Raw genomic sequence first — 23,546 nt, forward strand, 5'->3', positions numbered from 1 at the left:
TTTGTAGGGAAACAATCATGATGCTATTCTATTTCCCCCCCCTCCTTGGGCCCCAGAATGCTAGTTAAAAATACATATTTTGGATGATTTTTAGGAGATTTTTCTCTGCTTAGTTTTTTCTTTTGCCTATATGTATTAATATAGTCCAAAACCAGTATTTTAATAAGCAGCTGGTTTTGGTTATAATGCTGACGTTCATCATGCAGATTTGGATAAAAGTTTCTGTGAGCAATTCCTTACTTTTCTCTTAGGACTTCTGGCTCTCACACTGAAAATTAATTTAAAACTAATTAAAAGATGAAAATACTTAGGATCATTTATAGTTTTAATTAAATTAAAAGACCTGAGGGAAGGTTTGTGGTCATTTTTGACCACTCAGGCATTTCAGTTGAAAATTAATGGGAAATAAGTTTCCAGAGTCATTTGTCAGTAGTCCCATGAGTCACATTACTTCTGCTTTTTCTGAAAACTTCAGTGAATGTGGGCTGGGATAATCTCATAGAGAAGTTTTACATTTGACAGTGGCTTATGAGAAATACCTTCTTCAAACACCAAGGTTTGCTGGAAACATCCAAATACATTGCGAAGTTTTAGGAAGATTTCCATACTAAAGCCCAAGGAACTTTTATCTTGGTAGATTTCAGTTTGTAGCCCTGTGTTGGTACATGTGGTTTAATATGCTATCCCAAAGTACAATGTATGGTCAAAAATATAAAAATTCATTTTTTTCTTGGCAGTGTGGCACAGAGGTTTATGTTGAGTGCATGTTTTGGTGCTGGTTTTTGATGTCCAAACCATTCCAAAGCTCTCAAAAGGACAAAGATTTTGTATCAAGAAAATAAGGATCAATCCCACAGTTGTCTCCAGAATTCATAAAGACATTTTTTGTAGTGTTGTGAAAAGTTACTTGGTTCATCTGACCTAAAAGTAGTTCTGACTTGGTTTACTTTAATGGCATTAGATTATGGAAACGTTACAGATCCAAGTTCTGGGTTACATGAATAAGACAAACTCTGCTGCTCTGCATTTTTGTCATCCAAACTATATTGAAAATGTGTCCTGCTAAGAAGTACCACTAGGCTGAAAATCAAATATATTTAGTATTATGTACGGTGTATTCACTGAGAACACTTTTGCAAGGTGTTCAAGCTCCTTCAGGACAAAGAAAGAGGATAGAAAAAAAGAGCTGATTCTTCACCACTTGGTACAAATGTGAACTGCTGAAGTATGGACCAGTTTGGGAGAATGCTGTGGGTAAATAAAATAAAACAGGAGAATATGAATAAAAAGTGGGCAGATTGCTCCTGCTCTTGGTGAAGTTGTGTAAAGCACATATGAAAGGAAATATGTGTTAAGTAAAACTTAAACATCAAAGGCTAAATCATTATCAAAGACAGAAGATGAACTGAGCTGACATTTCACAAGGAATCTCATCTTCCACAAGATGGAGCTGTGTGATTTCTGCTTTTGGAAGCATTCAGTCTATTAGTAAACGATTCTTTGATTCTGTACAAGGACAGGAGAATCACAGTGATCTATCATTGCTTTCTTTCTTAGATGCTAGGGAACTGCTGCCATTTAATTCTAGATGGTCGTGTGGGTGCTAAAAATATTTCATTTAACATGAAGGCCTCTGAATCTAGAAGAAAAGCTGTATTAAAAAGAAAAGAAGGAAAAGAAAACCATTACCTTTCTCTGTGAAGATCACAGCAATTTGCCTACTGTGTGAGGGCCTGTCAGCTTTTCTTTATTTACTCACTTTGATTATGACTGCAATGCAGATTTCTTTGGAATGGTTTCTTATCATTTATGTTCCACAACATCTGAATGAGGGAGGGATATGACTGCCTAAGTGATAATTCAAACAAGTATTTTGAGTAACAGTGATGGACCTCCAGTTCTGGAGTGTTTATTAGGTCTGAGCAGATGTAAGTGAAGTACTTCATCAGCAGAATGCAATACTGTCTTTGGAAGCAATGACTGGAAAAGATCAAGGATTCATAGTAGTAGAAAAGTAACAGAACACGAGGTCCTGGTGTGATGCCTTTGCATACAAAGATAATGCAATCCTTTTCCTGAATAAACAGGGGTAAGGACAGACAGGAGCTTGTTCTTCCTTGTTACGTGGCATTGGTGAGACTGGCTGAGGGGACGGGAAAGAAACACAGCACAACCTTCAGAGCCAGGGGCTACCATCAGCAGAGCTGGGCAGAGGCAAGGAACCAGCATCACTGGGGATCTCTCAGTTAGATGTGAGCCAAGGAACGTCAGACGAAGGCCTGGAAAGGTACAAGAGTTCTTTCACAGTGTATCGAGCATTCGAAAAGATTCAGGTTACGCAGCTGTTATCACGGGATGTGTCACCAGAAACCTCAGTGCCAATGGGGCAATTCCCAGCAGGGCTCCTGTGCATCCAGCCAAAACAGGCTGTGATTGCCTGTGGCCTCCTGGAGCAAGTGCTGGCACCCCAAGGTACTCCTTTAACTTGCCTTGGAGAATGCAAACAGCAACCTGTGGGCAGCCTTGTTAACTCTCTGTAAGTGCCAACAGTGATGGTTTCCAGCCTGATCCTGGGTTTTACTGTTTCAGATTATAGTGGGTCATGATTATAAACACTTTGGAACTTTAACAAATTTATATGATTACAGTGTATATGCTGAAGCTTGGTTTCAAATGAAGTTATGTCCAATCAAATTACAGCTCCCTTCTTCATTCAATTTTCATTGCTAAAACCCACAAAACATACTGCCAACTACTCCCCTGTTTCCCAGCCTGTGGCTGGCAGAAAAACGGGAGACCTGTAATTGCTTCCAAATTCCATGCAAGAGGATTGTGTGGCTGATATCCACCAGATGATGATTGTGTATGTATCTCAAGCATAATAGATAATTGCTGAGCTTACACAGCAATATTTTCCTCACTGGGAAGACTCATGTCAGTCTCTATCTCCTACTCAACTGTCAGTTCTCATGGAAACTTGTTGGAACTTCAAATCTTTTAGACCGAGTCCTCTTGTCAAATTTGATCAAAATTAGCCAATTCATTCAAAAGTTATGAGGGAAAGGATAAGAACCAACAAGCTGGCAGTGCATCTGTGTAAATTATTTCCCTGCAAAACTAGCATAGAAAGCCAAATTTTGTAATTTTTAAAATAAGTGGTTGGAATTCAGTAACCTGCATTTAACTGGACTTATAGAAATCCACATGACTATGTCAATGTGCACAGTTTAGTGTTGGAGTCACAATGTTGAGAGTCCTCATCATTTTGGGTTTGTGTGCATATGGATACATATAAACTGATGTATAAGCCACATTTGTTCCTGGAGTACCTGAAGATAAAACCTAGGCTGTCTAGCAGTTTTTCAGTTTGTTTTCCTAACTCCAGCCAATTTTGAAAAAAAACCCCAAACCCAAACCCACCCCTTGTTCCAGCAGGGTTGATTTTTTTTTTTTTTTTTTTTTTTTACCTGTGCTGAGCATTTTCCCAAAAGAGAAAAGCTGAAGGAAATAGCAGACAACTATGTTTTCACATAATCTGAAGATCTAATGTGCTCTCTGTTACAGTGAACAGACCTATCTAATTTTGAAAATAGGACTAAGGGAAAATACTGCTTGTCTGAACATTACATGAACATGAGTGATAATATAGTTATTGCAGTCTGTGGATAAAAACTCTTTTACAGAGTTAGGTATTATACAACGTAGTAGAATTGTCTCTTTAATTATACATTTCTGAATGCAGCTAAAGTGAGTGATTTATTTTTCAAAGAACATAAAATAGTTTAAATAGTAATAAAACATGTGTACCAAATGAATACATTTTAATTTTATATTAAATAAAATCAGCCATAGAGGTAATTTGCTTTACCTACTTTAATTTTTTACATGTTTGTCTTAAGGCTTTTGAGATGTAGCAGTCTTTTGTTTGTAAAAACAACTCTACATTTGAAGAAGCCATAGGAAGCAATCCTCTGGTCCTGTCACAGAAAACCTGATTTTGGCTGGGTACAGTAGTCCATCTAGGTATAGATTTTAACTTCAACAGTATCTGTTATGAAAGATGATTATGTATGCTCTGTCATTAAATCATATGTATGAAAGGATGGCAACTCTCTAATTTGATTCTTCCCTCTTTCTGAATGTAGAAAAAGTAGAAACCTGCTTGTTTCAGACTTATTTGAAAGACTTTCAGAAATTACTAATTCACATCAATAATGTGAGTTGAATTGCATCCCTTGAGGGAAAGCATGAAAAGAAAAAGGCAGACATTACTAGTCAAGCTTTACTTTTGTGCTACCAATAAACAAGGCTTTAAATGAAACACAAAAGCAGCGAAGTGTGTGAAATTCATAATTTGAAAAGGAGGCATGTAATAACAGGGAGAGCTTCTAAAGTAGCTTAAGAACCAAAAGCAGGTGCTTTATTTGCAGGTAAGTATAGTGCAAACTACACACTTCAATCAAGCCAACAGTAGGCTTTAGCAAGAGATAATAAATTGTGAAAGGTGGTTTTGTGAGCAGGATGGAAAGATGCGTGTATTTATACATGCAGTAAACACATCAAAATAGACCTGCTGTGCTGCCTTGCACTCTGGCACCCAAATTGTTATCCATGGGCTCACTTCAAGCTGAAACTTGGATTTTACATAGGGGAATGTCAAAGTTCATGGGTAGGAAACATCAACTATGATCACCCACCTAAATAAAATATTAATGTATTTTGTAAGGTGCTTTGCAGGTATCTCAGCAGTTATCAGGCTGTATAATTAAAAGCACACAAAGAGCTTAAAAACAATGTATTGGAAAATGGTTTGTCTAAGTAGAAGGAAGAGGTTTGCTCATTCAATTGTAAATGAAAGTTCATTTTGGGTTCTATACCTTTGAGATCTGATGATATGTTCTTGTGTGGAATTATATTTCAGTCTCCCTGGCCCATCTCCACATGCAGATTGTTCCTGAAATTCTGTAGAAATGAACAGAGGCAAAGAGCCCCTAGTCTGAATGTAACTAATCTGTAATAACTCCCTATCCAAGACAAGATTAAAGGCATTCCTAATTAAGTTAAGGCAAGTCTGATGTGTTGTGGAGCAACTTTTTTTTCCTGTAGTCAGGCTCCACCTGCAATAAAACCATTACTGAGCAGCCCCTGTTGCACCCATCTCTCAGGGATGGGTGTTGTCACCAAGGAATACACCCTTTGTGTGCAGAGAGAAATGTATTTTACTCCAAAAGTAGCACTGCAGTAAATGTTGTGGCACAAAAAAAAAGTCAGTGATTTTCTAAGTCTTCTTCCAGGACTTTAATGCAGCTTTTGCATGAAATCTGGTTATTTTATTCCTATTTTGTTTTGTTGTTCAATTTTTTTTTTTTTTTTTTGAGAAGCAATGTACTTGACTTACAACTTCCTGCCCAGTGAGTATTGAGGTTGGGTAACCATTCTTAACATTAGCTGTAATGAAAATGTCTGGCCTGGGGTAAATACTAAAGGAAGAAGGAAGCACTGAGAAAAAGTGACACATTTTTAATTGTTACCTATATTCTAGAGCCTGTAATTTTTCTGTTGTCTTTCAGTAGGAGGAATATTTTCTCAGGACTAGTTATTTCTTATATTCCCACAGAAATTGTGGAATTTGCACCCTAATGGATGAAATAATATCTTAGGATCTCTCCTTTTTATTTTATATTTACAGCTGTGTACTCCAAATGCTGTGTTAATTTTCAGCTGGCTGAGACTTGGAGGACACCTCTGTCCTGCAACCTGTTCCCCAGGTTCTAGAAGTCACTCTTCTTTGACACTTCATAGGAACTCTTTAGAATCCATGCAGTGTACAAAATCTGTCATCTTCCAGAAAGCCCGGCTGTAAAATTTACATTAGTGCACAGTGGATGCTTGATCAGCTTTGGAGTTGAGCCCTTTTGGCGTACCCCAAAAGGCTCTGGAAATACAACCAAGCCATAATGAAATGTGTCAGCTTGGACTGGAGTGTCCCAGCTGAGGAGCAGGGCTCTTTCTCTGGGAATCAGTGTGGGGTTGTGTTAATATTGCAGGCTCATGAATGTTTTAGTTTGAGTAAATGCAAAAATCCTTCAAACTCTTGTCCTTTCTAGGTTTGGTTGCCAGAAGAATCTGCTGCAGGGTTAGCTGGCTTTCTGCTATGATTCATAGATGTGCTTTCTCATCTCTGTACAAGAGAATGTTGCTCTGTTCTCCTTTCTTTGAAATAAAATGCCTGTTTTTTAGAGCTGAGATATTTTGAAAAGTATAATTAAATGTCACCAAAAGAATATATGAGTTTTTTTGAGGGGTGATCCCTGCTCAGCTGCACCTGTTTGCCTATTCACTCAAGACAAATTAATTGGAGCTTTACCTTCCCTCCTTCCTTTCTGTATTTTTTCCTTCTCTTTGTAGAAAGGCAAAACTGAGCCCTAGAGATCCAGCTGAAAAATCTCCTCGCATATAGACAAATGATGGCCACGAGCTACAGAACACGAGGGGGAATATGAGGAAAAAGGAGAATAGGCAATACTTTATTCAGACAACATGTTTACCAAACAAGAGATAGAGGTCTAGAAAACTGAAGGGAAAAAAAAAAAGACATGTGCAGTCTGTCTCCTGCAGACCTCCTACAGACATTTCAGTCATATATTTCGATAAAATCTTTTCTGATTTTTTTCAGGGGTGCCCTCTGTTTTTGAACTCTGGCATTGGCACAGGGAATGCTTGACAAGGTATTTCTGACAAAAAACTGATGGTTTCAATCCAGAAACAGAAAATGTCACATCCACAAAATTCTGGTACTTCTAGGTATATTTTGAGAAGAACTTATCAGTGATCAATATTTTAGGCAATAAGCACTTTGAAATAGTCCTGACACTCTTTGTAGGGTTAATTACAGTTAAAGAGGAAAGAATGACATAAACATCAGTATTGAGCACTCAGCTCATAAGAAGTGAAAATGAGGTTAAGAGTAATATGGATCTCTGTGTGAAAGGATTGTCTTGTTCTGAGTGTTCCATATGTTTTTTTCTTTTCCTGACATCAGGGTGATGGGTTTATGTGGACAGCCATTTTGGAGATGGGGTGGCTCGTGTGTGTGAAATATGTAAAGGTCTCTGTAAAAATAATGGAAACCAAGGGAACTATTTAAAGACTGGCTAAAAAAGAGGTGCTTTTGCAGCTGAATGTATTTTTGTATGTTTTCAGCTGCTGTAAGGAAAAGGTGCCATCCATATTTATGCTTCATTAAATAAGCATAAGGAGACCTGAAAAATAAAAAGTAAAACTGAAACTTTCTTCCTTGACAGCATGAAGGAACCTGGCAGTGAAAGATACACTATTTAAATTGTTCCACCTGAAAATGGATATCAGGAACAAAGCAGGTGAATAGAGCCTGTTTCACAGATTCCAGAAGACAGAAATCTCAATTATTCTAAGTCAATAAACATGAAATTGTTTCCTACATGGTTCTAAATTCTGACATGAAGAATTAAAACCACCAGCTACTAGGCTGGCTTGATATTCCCAGTATAATTGATTGTTTCTTCCTTTCTGAAGTTAGGAACTTTTTTTTTTACTGCTACCTCTAGAAGCTCTGTTTTTGTCTACTTTAGAAATATTATTAGTAAAAAATTTTGCAGCTACCAATAAGCATGGACAATGTTTCTTATTACATCATATAACAATATTTCATTTTTTTTCTGATTCAATCACTCACATTTTGCTGTGACTTTCAATTCTTGAAATGAAAAGTCAAAAGGACATGCACATAGTTTATGATTTTATAGAATAAAAATATTATTTCTATTATCTGTTTGTGCTAGAAAGAACATTTTCCCCATCCATATGGAGAAACTGTTAATGATGGTCACTATTAATGTTTTTCCCTGGTAAAAAATTAGGGGGTGGAAAAGGGGAAAATCAGAAACATTCATGAATCCTAAAGCTAAATCTCTTTTGTGATATGTTCTAACTTCAGCAACCTTTCTCTTACAGTGCAGGGGTGCTGCTGCAAGAGAGCACAGGCGAATGGGAGATCTGAGAACTGGCCTCTGCAGAGGTGGTATGTTGGGGAGGTGTGCTGGGGCACCAGCAGCAGGGTGTCAATAGGTAAGGATTGGGAAAGAGCAGCATTCAGATTGACTTGGCTGTATGTGTCTTTTATTGATGGTTCAGTCCTCAAAGAATAATGTGGAAAAAACTTTAACCAGCAGCTGATAATGCAAATCCTTGAGCTCACTCAGACATTGTTTCTGTATTCAGTGCCTGTTACCACTAGACCAGGTCTCCAAAATTTGCTTCAGCTCCTTTGTCAAGGACTAGCGGAGTTGGTTTTGGTTTAGCTCTTTTGTTTCAGCTGAGTGAATGGTAAGTTTTCTACTTTCATATCCAGGTACTTCTTGGTTTTGAAAGCCCATCTCCTAAACACCTTGCCTGGTTTTAGGTTTCCCTCTTTACAGGTGTATGTGACCTGTTGTTCTAAACTCACCCATTCCTTACTGTGAAGTATAACTTGGGTCTCTGCAGATGTCAGAATAGCAGCTGATGGAACAGGTAAACAAACAAACAGGATTTTCAACCCTTCTGCATTAGAATACAGTTTTGTATGAAACAGTATTGTAAAAGCTGCCCTCAAAATGTTTAGAACAAAACAGGGATTTGCTGAGATGCATGTGAATGTTTGTCCTTCAGGATTAACCTCAATGTGGTTTTGTTTGAAAATTCCTTTTGTCATCAGTATTTTTTTCTGATAATGTTAGTAAGGAAAGAATTTGGAAATTCATGAAATGCTTATATTTCTAACAGGTTTGAGAAAAGTAATGCCCAAACCATGAAAGGAACCCCTCAGAAACAACCCCCACCCAACCAAATCTCGTGTTGTTACAATGTGATAATGTTTGGCTTATTAAATAGGAGGGAAAGCCAGGAGAATAATATATCAGGGAAAGTGTTCTCTGTGATTTAATAAATTGGCTACTGTCAAATACTCAATTTTATAATTTTTAAAATGTAGGAACCATTTTCTATTGTTTTAAGCTGGAACTTTACTGAAGGAAACTAATACAAAGCATTCTTCCACTCATTTATATAAAATGGCTTGAACCGTTTTGTCTCCTAAATGCCTTGAAGTTGTTTACCTGTAGAGTTGCATCATTATCTATTTAGGGAATATTATCATGGGCATGTGTGGAAAATGGCTCTGTAAGTAAATGAGAGAAAGCATTCCTCAAAAATCATGGTACAGGGTGTTTACCTTTTCCTTTTCCATCTGTTTTGGCCTGTTCTTTCTATTACATTTGCTAAGAGATGTCCCTCATGTAGACTGTCACCACCTTCATGTTATTCTGCTATGGGCAAAAAATGAAACAAGATTTAACATCACCAATTGTTTTCTTTGCTGGTTATATTTGTTCTCAGTGTATACATGTCTGTGTGGGTGCTTATGTATTAGTAATTCAATTTCTTGTGTAATTTACCTGAGAAATTTTACTTGCTGCAAACTGATCCACTATCCAGATGCTTTATAACTTCAGCTAGAATTTATGTTCTGAATTTGTGCTTGACAGCTTATTTTAGGATAAGATTTTTTATAACCTTCCTATTAATTTTTATTTAGGGTGCTTTCGAAGTATTTTGAATGTTGGAATGGGGATACATTAATTGCAGCAGTGGGATGTACATAAATGAAGGGAAGGCTTCAAATAAGGCAACTGTTGGAAGTACAGTTCTCACGTGGACAGTGATCAGACTGCTCCAGAGGAATTTCTTTTCTGATCATCACTTCTGATCACTTTTCTGATCATCCTGCTTCTTCTTCCTTAGTGTTCCTTCAAAGCACCAAGTCTTTTTCTCAGTGTTCTGTCAAACCTCTTTGTTAGTTCTGTTCCCTCTTCCTGTTTAATGTCTGTGCTCTGCTTCTCCCTCAGCAGGGAACTTGGAAGAACTTGAAATTTTCCAGTTTTAGCCAAACAACTGCCCCAAGAAGATCCTGTTAACCTAATTTGAGCTAATAATGGAAGCAACTGCTTCATCTGGTGTCAAGTTCTGACTCCTTACACAAATGTTTTAAAGGTATAATTCCTCACATAACCTGTCAGTGCCAACTTGGCTCTGGCAGCTGTTGTTAGCTTTACTGGTTTGCAACCAGTTTGCCACATTGTGAAGGTGCTAGAGCGCTATCTAAACCAGGAGCTATAAAATATATGCAACAAAAATATAGGCTTGAAATAGAAAGTAGCCTTGAGACAGGTTTGACTGGTGTTTTACATGCTGGCATTTCCTTGGTGTGTCTAGTACAGTGTGTAAGACATCAATTTCCCAGACATCGGTGTGAACTTAGTTTCAAAGTTTCTTTCAGATGAATTTTTTGTGGTATTAATATTATTCTCAAAGAAAGATACCATATCTGTCTAGAAATGAGGAAATCGTCCAGGGAGCCACTTACTCTCTGTGCAGTTTCCTCTACAGAAAGGAAGATCATATGAGAAACAAAAATTCTAGTTGATATAATGTCTGAATTGTAGATAGCCATAACACTGTTTATAAAATATTGTATATTTAGATCTAAATTGCTCAGATTAAATTATTCTTTGATTCATGATAATATTTTTATTTTAACTGAAAAACTAAACACAATTTCACAAAAAAAAAGAAAACCAATGGATAGTTTTTGCTAGTATGTACTACCAATGTCATGTGTGATTGAATGCTATACAGTATGTATTCTTATTCCTTATGTATTAGGAAATTAGGATTCAGTAGTAAGCAGGCCAAGAAATGGGGAGGTTATATCATCTCCTTAAATTTATGTCTCTCTGATAACCTAATCTAAAAGGACCAAATCCTTACACTGTCTGCTATATTCAAGAGCAATAATTTGTGCTGTGGTAAAGAAGGTTTCTTTAAAAAAATAAGTGGATTTTGTTACCTTTTCTAATTAGCAGGACCAGTCCCAGGAATATAGATTGAAGCATTTTAAACAGAAATGTAGATATTTTGGGATTCCTATGAACACGACCTCTTTCTGCTCTTCATTTGCCAATGCCCCATATCTTGCTGTATACTGAGCTATTCCAGGAAACTACAGCAGTGAAAACCATGCACGTGGTGCACCATATTGTGAGAGAAAAATTCACTTGCCAGCGCATAGTAGGAGTGATGCATATTCAAGAAGAGAGACTGTAATCAGCTCCTGCTCTTTACAACTTTCTTCAACTTTGCCTTTTATTGTAGAACCCTTTGTGACTCTCGTTCCACAGAAGCCTCAGTTCTATCACTTGGTGTGATTGAAGTACCCAGGGTATCCAGCTCTTGCCCTGGACAACTTCAAGTCTTTCCTCTATCACCATGCAAGCTGATAACGCTTATCTTGCAGAATGAACAGGTTTGCTTTTCCTCGTGTGATGAAAAACATGTGCATATTTGTTATGTAACCTATGGTCACTTAGAAATACAGTCCACAATGGGTCACAGCACCCACTCTCTGGAAAACAAGCACTTGGATCTGAGGAACCTCAGAAATGATCATCAATCATAAAAAAACCCAACCATTGTTAGAGGTTCTGTGAGTTGTTCTGATTGGTTCTTCCCAGGCAGGAGAAGGGCAGATCTTACACACAGTATAAAGAGATCCTTATGGTATCTGCCAACCCAGAACACACTGCCATCTTTACCATTATTTGGAGGGTTCTTGCTCAAATTAAAAGGAGCAAGAACTTTTTTATAATGCAGGGTTTGCTATTCCTCCTATGTGATGATTTTTGCACGTGACATGGTTTCTCAGACATGTGATAACCTGTGAACTCAGGAGTTTATTTCCACAGTATTTCCACTCTTGATAAATCTCTGGGTTACTTTGTTTCAACATGTGATGAAAGGAGAAGAAAATGCTAACAAAACCTGTACCTGAACCTGTAGTGAACCATTGTCTCTTCTTACCATTTCATCTTCCTGATCTCAGATGTCTCTTGAGATGCTTCTTTCAGTTGTTGCTTTGACATCTAATTAGAAAAGAATAGACAAAGCTCATATGAGTCTGATTTTTTTCTATAAAGTGTATTTTATCTCTTCAGAAGGCATCTCCTCTATGTAAGACTATAATTTTCATCTTTTCACTCAGAAAAACTGACATAGCAAAAAGAGAATTGGAAAACTTGGAAATTTGTGAATTAAGGAGCCTGTAAGATGTAAGATTATTCTGTGTTGCATATTGTGTATGTGCACAAAATTATCTCACCAAGACTTGCAGCACATTAAGTTAAAAATATTGCCCCCCTCAGATTGTTTTTTGATGGCCAGGCAGCTACAGATTTTTGCCTTTGCATCGGCACTTGATACCTGGTTTACTGCTGCAATTAATGTCAAACCAGAAAATACAGACTCTGGCCAGTTTGAGGGTCTTTTATCATTGCAGAAATATGATGACTGTAATTGGAGCAGGCAACACAGATAATGAGCATGAAAGAAGAGATTCAGGATTTATCTGAGATCTGGATATATCTCAGCCTGAGAAATAGAATCCAAGCATTGTTCTTCCCAATGCAGCATCTATTTTGATGGATTCTTGCATGATTTCAAAATTTTGCTCACGTTGTCTGCTGAAAAACTGCACAACACAAGTGGTTCTATGAAATACTCTTCTGCAGAAGTTTCTCATGGCTTTAAAACTTGGCCAAACTTTAGATGAGCATTCTAGGAGCTGAATGTTTGCATCTTTGTATATTTTTCTGCATGGCTGGAAAATGCTGAGATAGATTTGAGTCCACTTTAGGTAATTGTATACGATTACTGCCTTGTATACTAGTTTCAGCATTATTTTTAAAAATTGCCAGAATACGTGTATGAAATACTGAATTTGTGAATCTTCATGTTTGTTCAGTTATCAATTTTAGGACACATTTCTATCTGCTCTCTAAAACACATAAGCTCCATAGATGTAGACTGAAATTAGCAGGAGCTGCAGACAGTGCCTCAAAAGATCATGGTTTTTGTTTGATAAATGGATGACAGGAAGACCAGGAAAATAAGCAGATGGTCAGACAAGTCTGGGTCTTGACTGACAGCAACATGGGAACTTCCTTGCAGTTCAAGTTTTAGGGCTCAATATTAAAATATTTAACTTTGAACCCTTGCTCAGAAACCTGGGGGATTTTCCATTTTCTTGTAGCTCAAAAATAACCACGTTTTCCAGATTTGCAGTAGTAAGGTGAGGATTTGATTTGAGAGATAACAGGCTACAGAAAGAAACTACAATAAAATGCCAACTTAGAAAAGCAGAAAAAAGTCCAAAAAAAGCTCAGTTTCCTGTTAAATGCCCTTGAAAGCCATGCTCCCTGCTAGTTATTCTTGGTAGCTCTGACTGGATTCCCCCAGTGTAGTTAATCACTCCATCTATTCGGCAGCTCACAGTCCTCCCTTTGCTCCTTGCTCCCTCTGATCTGGTTGGCTGTAGTTCACAGCAGCCTCTGTGCCTCTTCAGTGAGTTCAGAATAAGATAAATGACAAAAGAAGTCTTTGCTAAAGAAAATGTGACTCCTGGTTTGGTGTTTTCTCCTTACCTTTCTCTAAATAAAATCCAAAGTAAGCCTGTTTTGCTTATAATTTCTTTAATAACTTTGAAAGATCTGCATTTAGTCAGAATAAGTTCTTCCTGGTGGAACCTTCTGCTGGAATAATGTGTGCAATTTACTTCCTCATCCTTGAATAGCTGTGCGTTCTACAGTTTAGCTGTTATTTAAAGAAAGGTTCCAAAAATATTCCATTGAGTTGATGGGGCTTGCTGTGCCCTGCTCCTCAATCCCACCCTAGTCAAAGTGGAATTGTTTCAGAGCTCTCCAGATCTTCATTAGACGTTCCCACCCCTTGGAGCTCCTCTCTGCTTTCAGCAGTTGGTGTGGTTAACCCAGAGGTAGGAGGAGGCAGTGGTGTCACAGGGAGTGCTTTGGGCTCTGGGTACGGAGGACTCTGCTGCTGTGGGTGATTCACGGTGCCTTGGCACAGTACCCCTGCTGCGATCTGTGTTGTGTCTTCTGAAGGCTCAGGGTTTTATATCAGGTCCCCAAATATATACTGCAAAGAGGTTTAGTGTCTGCCCAACAGGGGAGGATGGGATAGTAAATAGTGACAACAAGACTATGTAGATTATCTTAAAGCTTCAAATATTTTAATGGTTTTATTTAACGTTGATCTACTTTGCAAGTCAAAATTCCAAATATTTACAGAACTAAATCACTGAGAATTTTGATTTGTTTGTATATTTACCACAGTTCTTATTCTAAAATATTTCTGTCCTTTCAGATGGTTAAAATTGTCTATTTCTGCCTATCAAAGAGGAATTGTTCATAATTTATTAAATAGGTGATATAAATATATGAGAAAAAGTATCAATGCCAATATATCTTTGAGTATAGAAAGATAACAAAAATAAAATTTATCTGTACTTTTTTGCCAAATGTATTTTATAAGGGTCCAGAATTTAGAACAGCAACTCCAAAACAACAACCTAAAATTCATTGTACATAAAGAAATAAAATAAATAAGAGGAGAGGGGTGATGGACTGAGGAAGGTCTCATTCACTTCCCACGTGAAAGGGGAGAGGGTGGTGCTTTCTACCTGCATTTGTAGCCACTCAATTACTGCATGGTCACCACTTCATGGAGGGTACTAGAAATTATTACTTAGTTAATTGCTCTGTATCAAACCAAGGAAACCCCAAACCATGTGACATCTCATGTCTCCATTCATCTCCTTGTTCATCTGAGAGGCTTCACATCTCCCTGAGCAGCAAGCACTTCCCAAGGTTGCTTGCATAGTGTCTTCTGTCAAACATGTGAGTGGCCCAGTCAGGATCAATTTTTCTGATTCTACACATTATATGCTGTTATATTTTAATCACATATTATGCTACTATATTTTTAACCAGAATCAGGATAAATTGTAAATTGATTATTTGCAATGAGTTACATCTCAGCCTGCGTTAAACCTGCAGTTACATCTTCATAGGAAAGGGCATGACAGAAATTATTCAAAGCACATGTTACTGTGTCTTTTCCTCCCTCTTCACCCTCCAATCTAACAGAAGAGGTGATAGAGTTTTTTTCTGTTGGTTTCCTTGGCTTACTCATCTGTTTTTCTTTCTCTTTACCCGTGATATAATTTTCAGGATTGATCCCACTTTTCAGCTGTACATCTGGTGACTGCAGGACTTAATTGTAACATTTTTGATGATCAGCTCTGTAATTTCTTCTACAAAACATAGAAAAAAAGCAAGATACAAACACCGAAAGACTTTTTATTTCCTTTTCAGTCACTCAGCAGTGGTGAAGCAGAACATTGCAGAAGTGAGATATTAAATCAGAGAGCATGTTAAGAAACTGCCTTTTAAACTGCCTTTTATTTCTTTATTTTGAGATAGTGTCAAAAGTCATCTTTCAATATGACTTTTTAATCTTCTGCCACTTGGTCTCAAGAGTTCTTTTTCTGTGGATGTTCAAAAGTGAAAGGTACATCCCATGGCCTGCAATGTGAGATCACAATGCCAGACTCTCCAGTTTCTTTCGTTCCTACTCTCTAAATACTTTCTTTGTAAAATAGTTTTAGACCTTTTGATCATCTGAAGATTTTTAAGTGTTGTACAAATTTTTCTTTAAATTACCAGCAGGTTCTGTCTCCTCTCATGATGGTTAAAAATAGTCCATTGTCTACTGAACTGTAGCTGAAACAGGTTGGGAAATGCTCCAGTCCTGGGCATTTACAGCATAGGTGATGGAGTTTGTGGCTGCACAGCTGCTCTTGTGGGGCAGTGCTGAGTATCCCCCATGGTCCTGAGAGGTGACAGGGCAACAGCACTTTGAGACTGCTGTAACACACTGGTCCCTGATTAGATCCATGTTTGAGAGGACCTAGACTTTGTTTTGTGGATGGGGGATATTATAAATCACATTATATATCTGCCAAATGGTTTCCAATAGCAAGGTCATTTAGTTCACTCATTCTTCAAGTAAGCATAGGAAAGTAGTATTTTTTCTTGTCTCTTATTGATAGATGCAGAATTGTTTATAAACTGGATTTTTAGTCTGGAAAAATAAACATCACTACTGGAGACTGTTATTGAAAAAAAAAGAAAACTAAGTATTTACTTAAGGTGCTGAACACTTAGTGAATATTAGGGGCCATTTAGGTATGTCTAGTTGGTCACTTAGAAATACTGATTATTTCTGGAAAGCTTTGCTAGAAGGTTCTAATGATGTTTATTGAAGTTTTCATTTCTAAAAATAACTAAGAAACAGTCTTGGAGGAAGTATCAATAAAATGCCAATTCTCCTTGTGCTTTTTCCTTATCCTGCTTCTTTCTTTTCAGAAATCCTTGTAATACAAGTACAAATTCTCTTATTTCTAAATCTAAGTTTTCAATCATTTGGAATGTCTGTTTCTTGTTCCACTGTTACTGGTATCCAGCTGAGTCTCTCTGAACTCTGTCCCTCTTTCTTTTCCATTTTTTTTTTTTTTTTTTCATTTCCAGTCATTCCCCTTCATGTCTCTCAGTTCAAGTGAACTGGAGGAAAAAACCTCTTCATCTTTGCAATCTGGTTGCAAGAAATTTCTTTGAAAGATGCTTTAAGGTCATCCTTTCTTAATTTCATTGTTTGCCTGACAATGTTTTGGTTAATAATGACATTTGCTGCTGTTTCCATTTTGTACTGGTGACCCAAGTCCTGAATTCATGTAAATTGATCTTTCTTTGGTTTCATGTCCTCTAAATGTTGTCACTTAATTGACTCTGTTCCTGTGTGTATGATGCTTCCAAATCAAAGTGAGTTACAAAACTTACTGAACACAAATATAACAGTGCAGGTTGAAGTGCTGTTTTATAATTTGGGGCAGTGTTTCTTCTTTGCTGTTTTTGTTCCCTGATGGTTTTAATGTCTTCGTAGCTGATTATGAATAATGTTACTGAGCAGTTATTGTCTCTAATTGAGTAGCAGCTAAATATGCTTATTTTCACCAGTCAGTCTTACACCAGGACCAGTTTTGTAGGTGCGTTGCTCTGGGTTTGAATTTCAACTGAATTAAAGAGGTGACAGAATTATGTTCATAACACTTATGCTATATTTTAAAATACTGATTTATTACACTTACACTTTATGCAGTCAGTTACCAGTCCAAAGCTGAGATAAAGGTGTTGTGGAGGGCTTTATTAAAAATATTTTCTTTTATATGGTATTTTTAGGGTCAGGATCAGGGTCAGAGGGGATGCTTGATGAAAATGTGGAGTTTTAGGACTGCGGTGGAATCCATTTGAAAAGGGCTGGTGGTGGCAGAGTGGATTGGGTAAGACATTGCTAGTCCAAAGGCTGTGAGCTCCAGGCCCAGGAGAGTCATTGTGGTTAGGGTCAGATGCTGGCAGCTTTGTAGGGGAGAAATCCTGCACAGTAAAACTCACCACCCCATGTTCCTGATGTCAGTTTGCAGGTGGCCTCAGCACTGCCTTTTGCAGCTGGAGTCTGCGGTGGTGGCAGCTTGGGTCTGGGAGGAACCCTCAGCAGGCAGCCAGCCACTCAGGGCCACAGGACCTTGAACACCAATGCCAACCTTTTTCCCTGGGAAAAAAAGCTCACCAGCCCAGGTTCCTGATGTCAGTTTGAAAGTTTTACTCCCACACCTAGGGTTAGCGTTAAATCTAGGGTTTGGGTTCCAAAAACCACAAAGCCCAGAGCTCCAGGCACAGTGCAGCTGCAAAAGGCATGCCAAGGGGAACACAAAACTGTATTCCCTCCAGACCCAAGCTGCCGCCACTGTGAACTCAAACTCCTTTGACAGTGCCAAGGGCCTCCTGCAAACTGACATCAGGAACCTGGAATGGTGAGTTTGGATTCCCAGGGGAAAGGGCCACTGTTGGTGTTCAGGGGCCTGTGGCCCTGAGTGGGAGAAAGCTGTTGAGGAAGCCTTGTTTTGGCAGTTCTGGGTTCCCCTTGGCATCCCTTTTGCAGCTGCAGTGTCAAATTCTGTCTGTTTTCAAATGCCAAAAAATATATTTACAAATGCCAAATAAAACTAAATAAAATTTGCTGTGTATCCTGAAAGTCAGCACACAGTGGCTGCTTTGGACAGGGAGTGGGTAATAAAAACCTGAGTTTTCCTCTTCTTCAGATAAAGTTTTTTTATATTTTCTTTGGTAATATATTTGTTATATGGAATGCAGAGCATTTTATATCTTCTCTGCTGACTCACTGTTTAGTGAATACGGTATTGGGCTCCAAAATATCCCAAGGACAAAAGCTTTTAACTGCTAACTGTGTGCTTGATGTGTTTTCTTGGTGACTTGTTCAGTGTTGTGCTAAAAACTAGATCAATCTACTTCTAATCCAGGTATTAGTTTATTTTAGCAAAATCTTAAATAATAAGAGAGCAGTTACATTTCTTCCTGTGAATTACAGAGTTAATTGTTAATGATTTCAGTAGCTGCTGACATTTTCTAGAGCTGTTACTTAGAACAGTAGTACCTGTTGTTTTCTTCTATATTTCCATTTCAGACATTTTAAAAATAAGCAGTATCTAACATTAAAAGTACATTCCTCTTGGCTTAGATAATTTTTTTTCCAGATGTCCTGTGGTTTTGTTGTTGAGGGAAATGGTGCTCATCAGCACTCTCTTGTTTATTTATCTATACTCAAAATCTTCAAAATCATGGTCACAACTGTTATTATTCAGCTACAGAAGAGTTTTACTTGGATAAAAAAGGTCTCAGTTATTGTAAAATTCTTTAAGAATATCAAATAGTAGATTCTGGATTAAAAATTTCTTGTATTATAAATAATAAATTCATATTTATTTCCCTGGTATTTTTTTCCTGCATGTAATGGTGTTTCCAAGGTGATGAAAGTAAGGAGGAATACTGATACTGTGTAAGTTGTGAACTAATATAAGAAAATCTTCCAAGATGAAATAGAGTAATTTTAAACTAAAGCATTATAATGGCACACATTTTTGTGATTTGACATGCTATTGTTGGACTTTAACTTATACTCTTGGTTTGTTTTGCTATATTGTGAAGGTGAGATCAATTGATACTTTCACCTATTTTATAGGCCTTCAGAAAAAGTGGATTTGGGGAAGATTTTAGAAATATTTAAGACTGTTTTCCTATGTGGAAACACTTGTCTTCTGCTTCAGCATAGCTGGTGTGTATTTCAAGGTAGCATGATCTTTTTAGCAGTCTATAGTTCTGGTCTCTTGCAGGATGCTTTTTACAGTATTTTTAGACTGCACTGAAGTCTTTGTTAGAGAGATACTGGTTAGTGTAAATCTGTATTACAATCAGTTTGGAAGAGCAGTTTGCTGCTGCCTGCCCTCACAAGGAGCACTCTGACAATAACACAGATACGCTGGAAAATAACGGCCAGCGGCTGTTTGCAAGGCTGTGAACAAGCGTCCCTGCCTGCAGCTGTGTGCAGGGAGCAGAGTCACTGACAGATGCCCTAGAAATAACGAAGCAGAGTGTGTGTTGCTATGGAAGCTGTTCTACTGCTTGATGTGCACTGTATCATCCAATTTAGAAGAGCTTTGGAGCCAATCAAATAGCTTTTTTTTTTTCCCCTAAAATTTGCCTTTAGGGGCAAATCCTGGGAATTGGAGCACAGCCTAAGAAAGCTGAGAATTCCGCAAGCCAAAAAGAAGTAAACTGGTGCTTGGTGTAGCTCCTCAGCTCCTTTGCAGCCACTCTGCCCCTTTCCAAGGCAGTGTTTGTGTTCCTTGTGTGTGCTCCTAGTGGTAAATTGCAGTTTTGTAGCAGCTGAGTTTCCAGTTCTGGTGTAAAGTTTAGGAGAAGTCTTGTGCTACTGCAAAACTTTTGATATTTTTGTACATCTAGTATGATGGAATTCCATTCCCAAAGCTCTTGAAATATGACTAGTCAGCCTTTCCCACTCCTTAGCCCACTGCCCCTAGGCTAATGAAAGATGGGAAAGAAGGATTTTTCCTTTTCTAAAAGATGGGCTTTTGCATATTCTACCCTGACTTTTAATGCAGCAAAACTGCCAGTTGCCAGTGTACTGGGGGTGGAGAAGAAAAAGAATTGATTGCTGCCTTGGAGCTAAGGGAGAAAAAACAACATCATTGGGTTGTTAAACATTTATGTTCATTTTTTTTAAAGGGTTATGTAATCTTAACTACTATGTTCTCCTTTTCTTCATTTTTTTCTCTTGTACTGGTTCAGATAAATTCCTGTTAGAGAGTTTAAATTTTTTTGTGATGCTGAGTACCTGCTGTTTTTCCTGAGCAGGGAATATTTGGAACTTCCCAGCAGAGGCTAGCAGCTTCTACTGAAACTTTCAAATAGCTGAAGCTGGTCTGTTTTAGGTATTTGGAAGGATATTTACAGTATCTAAATAATTACTTGTGCCATATAGGAGATATTGTTGTGATGTATGCGGAGCAGACCTTATAATTAGTTCCCTAGGGAACTGAATGAAAATGTGACTCCATTCTGTACTTTCAAATAAAAAGTGGCCTTGCTAATTAATCAAGTTTAAGAATACCACATACAGTCACATAAAATTCACCATTAATGCTGGGACAAAGGTTGACAACTTTTGCTAAGAATACAAACGAAGGAGAGAACAGCAATGATTAATCATTCCTCTACTTGAAAGTGATTTCTATTTAAACCCATCCTCCTTATTATATATAACTGCAAGCTTGATAATGGCTTAAAACTTCTTACTACATGCTGTTAAGTAGTTTGGCAGATCACAAATGTTACTTTAAATGAGCACTTAATACTGGGTGACTTTTTAAAGCAGTTAGCAAAGTACAAATACTTCCAGTGTAAAGTAACCTTGTGTGAGACTGTGGCATGTAAAAAATGAAAGACGTATTTTCTTCAGAGCTGAAATCCAAAGGCAGAGTACAGCAAGGTGCTCCCTCTCTATCATTACTCCTGGCAAATTCAGCTGTAAGGTGAAAACACCTGTATCTCTCTTCATCTCAGCATTCTCTTGCTCACACTTCAACTGTATGGATTAATAATGTGGGTTGCAATAACTGCAATTTCATTTCTCCACTGAGCCACAGCAGATTTAGTACCCTGTAGCAGTAATAGCCTTGCACATTGGATGCAAAGGTTGTAACTCAGTAATAAGCATCCACTCGAGCTCAAGAACAGGGTTTTGTTTTCTGACTGAAGCACTGGTGGCAGAACAAACATGCTGTAAGTGCTAACCATATTCCCCACACCTTTAACAAGCCTGACTAATGTTTCAGGATGCCAAATTGATGTCCTGTATCTGCAAAAGGTTTTTCTACACCTCTAGAAAACCAATATAAACCGAAAGATGGAAATTATACTAATGATATATGTTTACAACTATTAGCAGCAAGAGAAAGCTGGGAGCACTACTATGTAGGGAGGTCTCTGTCAGATCAGAAAGAACTGTCAAAAAAAATCCAATGACATTTAAACTGTGCAGCTTAAATCAGTTTCTCATGATCTTCAGAGCCTTATTGGCTTCATAACTCCCTGCATCTTACCAGTCATTTTGATATTCTTAGTGCTATAAAAGCATTTCAAAATTTGTAATCTTCCAGAAGCTCAAGGTAGTTAAGAGTTAGGTAAGCAGGTGTAGTAATAGCCAATGACTTGGTGCTGCCAAGTTAAGTTGTATTCCACGAGACACCTGCTTTCAATTAGTAGCATCAAGCCTTAACTGCAACCCCTTCCCCTCTCAGGCTTTGCTGCTGCACTCCAAGGTGGCGTTGCTGAGGGGTAGCTGTGAAACCTTAGCTCAGGTGCTGTGGGAAGACAGGTGTGAAGCTGTGCTGGAGACCTCTGGGCTTCTGCTCGGGAGCTGCTTGCCTGAGCTTTGTTGCCTGTTCTGGGCTGTTTACCTTGCTGATCCTAATCCTGGGCTTGACCACAGCCCTGCTGCACTGCCCTGGCCTTGGGTGGTGGCACAGGTGTGTGCCTGGCCCTGGCTGCTGCTCCTGGCCAGCTCACCTCTCCTTGCTCAGGTACTGTGGGGTGGTGCCCTTTGTCAGCCAGGTCCTGCTGTTCCCTCACAATAAAGACAGTGATTGTGGAAACTCCAGGAAATTTTATGACGGGAATGAATTATTTATTTCTTAGTATTTTGGGATGTTGAAAATGTGTTAGAGATGTGCTCTTTTCCATTTCCCTGGAATGACTTTTATAATATGCGTTTCATTTCCTCCCATGGCTTTTGGAGCACGTTTGTGTATAAAACTGCAGTGAGCACTGCAGGGCCCACTTTCCACCATCCCAGCCTCTGTTAGACTAAAATGGTTTGCTTTTGAAGACACAGAGAAACTTATCCCTTATGGCATTATTTTGAATACAAAGACAGCTTTTCAGAGATGCTTGAAGTGGTAGAGGATATAAAGGAATTACTGCAGAGTTCCATTGGGAGTGTTGTGCACTGGGGTGCCATATATGCAAATCTTTGCAATATATGTATATGGATGGGTCAGGTCTCCCACTGCTTTGTTGTATTTATAACACGCATTTCAAACATCAGCTTTAACTGTTTTTTCTTCCTCTGTCAATTGAAGCTCTCAAGGCACATAAATTCTTATCATATTTCTAAATAGTACCAGTACAATGAGTTTTTAATGTTGGTGGCTCTAAATAGTAATTTTGTCCATAGATCGCTAAGGGCTCATATTCCAACACCCAGCAGAATTCTGGTGGCCCAGTGCTGCAACAATTTGAAGATTCTTCTGTATTCATTATGAACAATATTATTCTGATTATAGTATTATTTGTTACAAGGGAATATGCTGCAGAAGCAATGCTTGTTTAATATGGGATTGAATTACTCTGGTTACAAAAGATTAAAAGAAAATCTCAAATTAGAATAATTTCTTATTTTATTCTCTGTAGTAAAATGTATGTTTATTTTTCCTATGCTGATTTAATTTGATAGTGTATGTCAGTGAAATGAAGAAAATGATTCTGACAGGAAAGTGATGTGCCAGTGCTTGACACAAATAAGAATTTCTAATTTTTTTTTTCATTTTAAGCTATGAAGAGTGTGTGTGCATGTGACACACACTTTTTAATAAATGCACAATGATACAGTATGGAGAGCTCTTTTTGAGAAGCTGAGCCAAGCTTGGTTAAACAAACTCACTGGCTTAAGTTTAATTTGGCTTAGGGAGCAGATGTTGTACAGCAAAAGGGCATGGAACAGAAAGGAGATTGACCAGGCAGGTAAACAAGGCTGAGGAGAGACAAAGCATTTGAACAGACTTGAACCCACATGTGCTGACTGGGAAGGGTGAATACCCTTTGAGGTGGAAGGGGTTTACAGCTTCTGACAAGTTGTCCTGAAGCAAAACTAATGCATGTTTCTTTTGATAGCTCTGTGTCTGCCTCATCTGAGTCTTTTTCCACTTCATAAAGAAAATTAATATCCTATGTGGTGTGGCATGGGTCCAGTTATTTTCTCTGGAGAACAGGCACTGTCTGACTGTAAAATCGTTTTCATATGAAGCAGTGCTCAGGTAGTGATCGCTGTTCTGTTGTCCCTCTTTA

General features: G+C 38.0%; 1 protein-coding gene across 15 annotated transcripts in view; it reads left to right on the forward strand.

The window, feature by feature from the left end:
- The first annotated feature begins 2,127 nt into the window (after positions 1 to 2,127).
- Positions 2,128 to 23,546, forward strand: part of CPPED1 (calcineurin like phosphoesterase domain containing 1) — a 439,059-nt gene continuing 417,640 nt past the window's right edge. For 11 of the 15 annotated variants that reach the window (XM_059862182.1, XM_059862188.1, XM_059862181.1 and 8 more), the window contains exons 1-3: positions 2,129 to 2,287; positions 6,677 to 6,728; positions 7,993 to 8,106. The gene's annotated coding sequence lies outside the window, so the exon portion shown is untranslated. Of the gene's footprint in view, positions 2,288 to 6,676; positions 6,729 to 7,992; positions 8,107 to 23,546 lie in introns of all 15 variants that reach the window. The other 4 variants (XM_059862195.1, XM_059862196.1, XM_059862184.1 and 1 more) reach the window with 2 other exon arrangements.

Source organism: Haemorhous mexicanus, chromosome 17 (assembly GCF_027477595.1).
Source record: "Haemorhous mexicanus isolate bHaeMex1 chromosome 17, bHaeMex1.pri, whole genome shotgun sequence".
In the NCBI taxonomy this organism is placed as follows: domain Eukaryota; kingdom Metazoa; phylum Chordata; class Aves; order Passeriformes; family Fringillidae; genus Haemorhous; species Haemorhous mexicanus.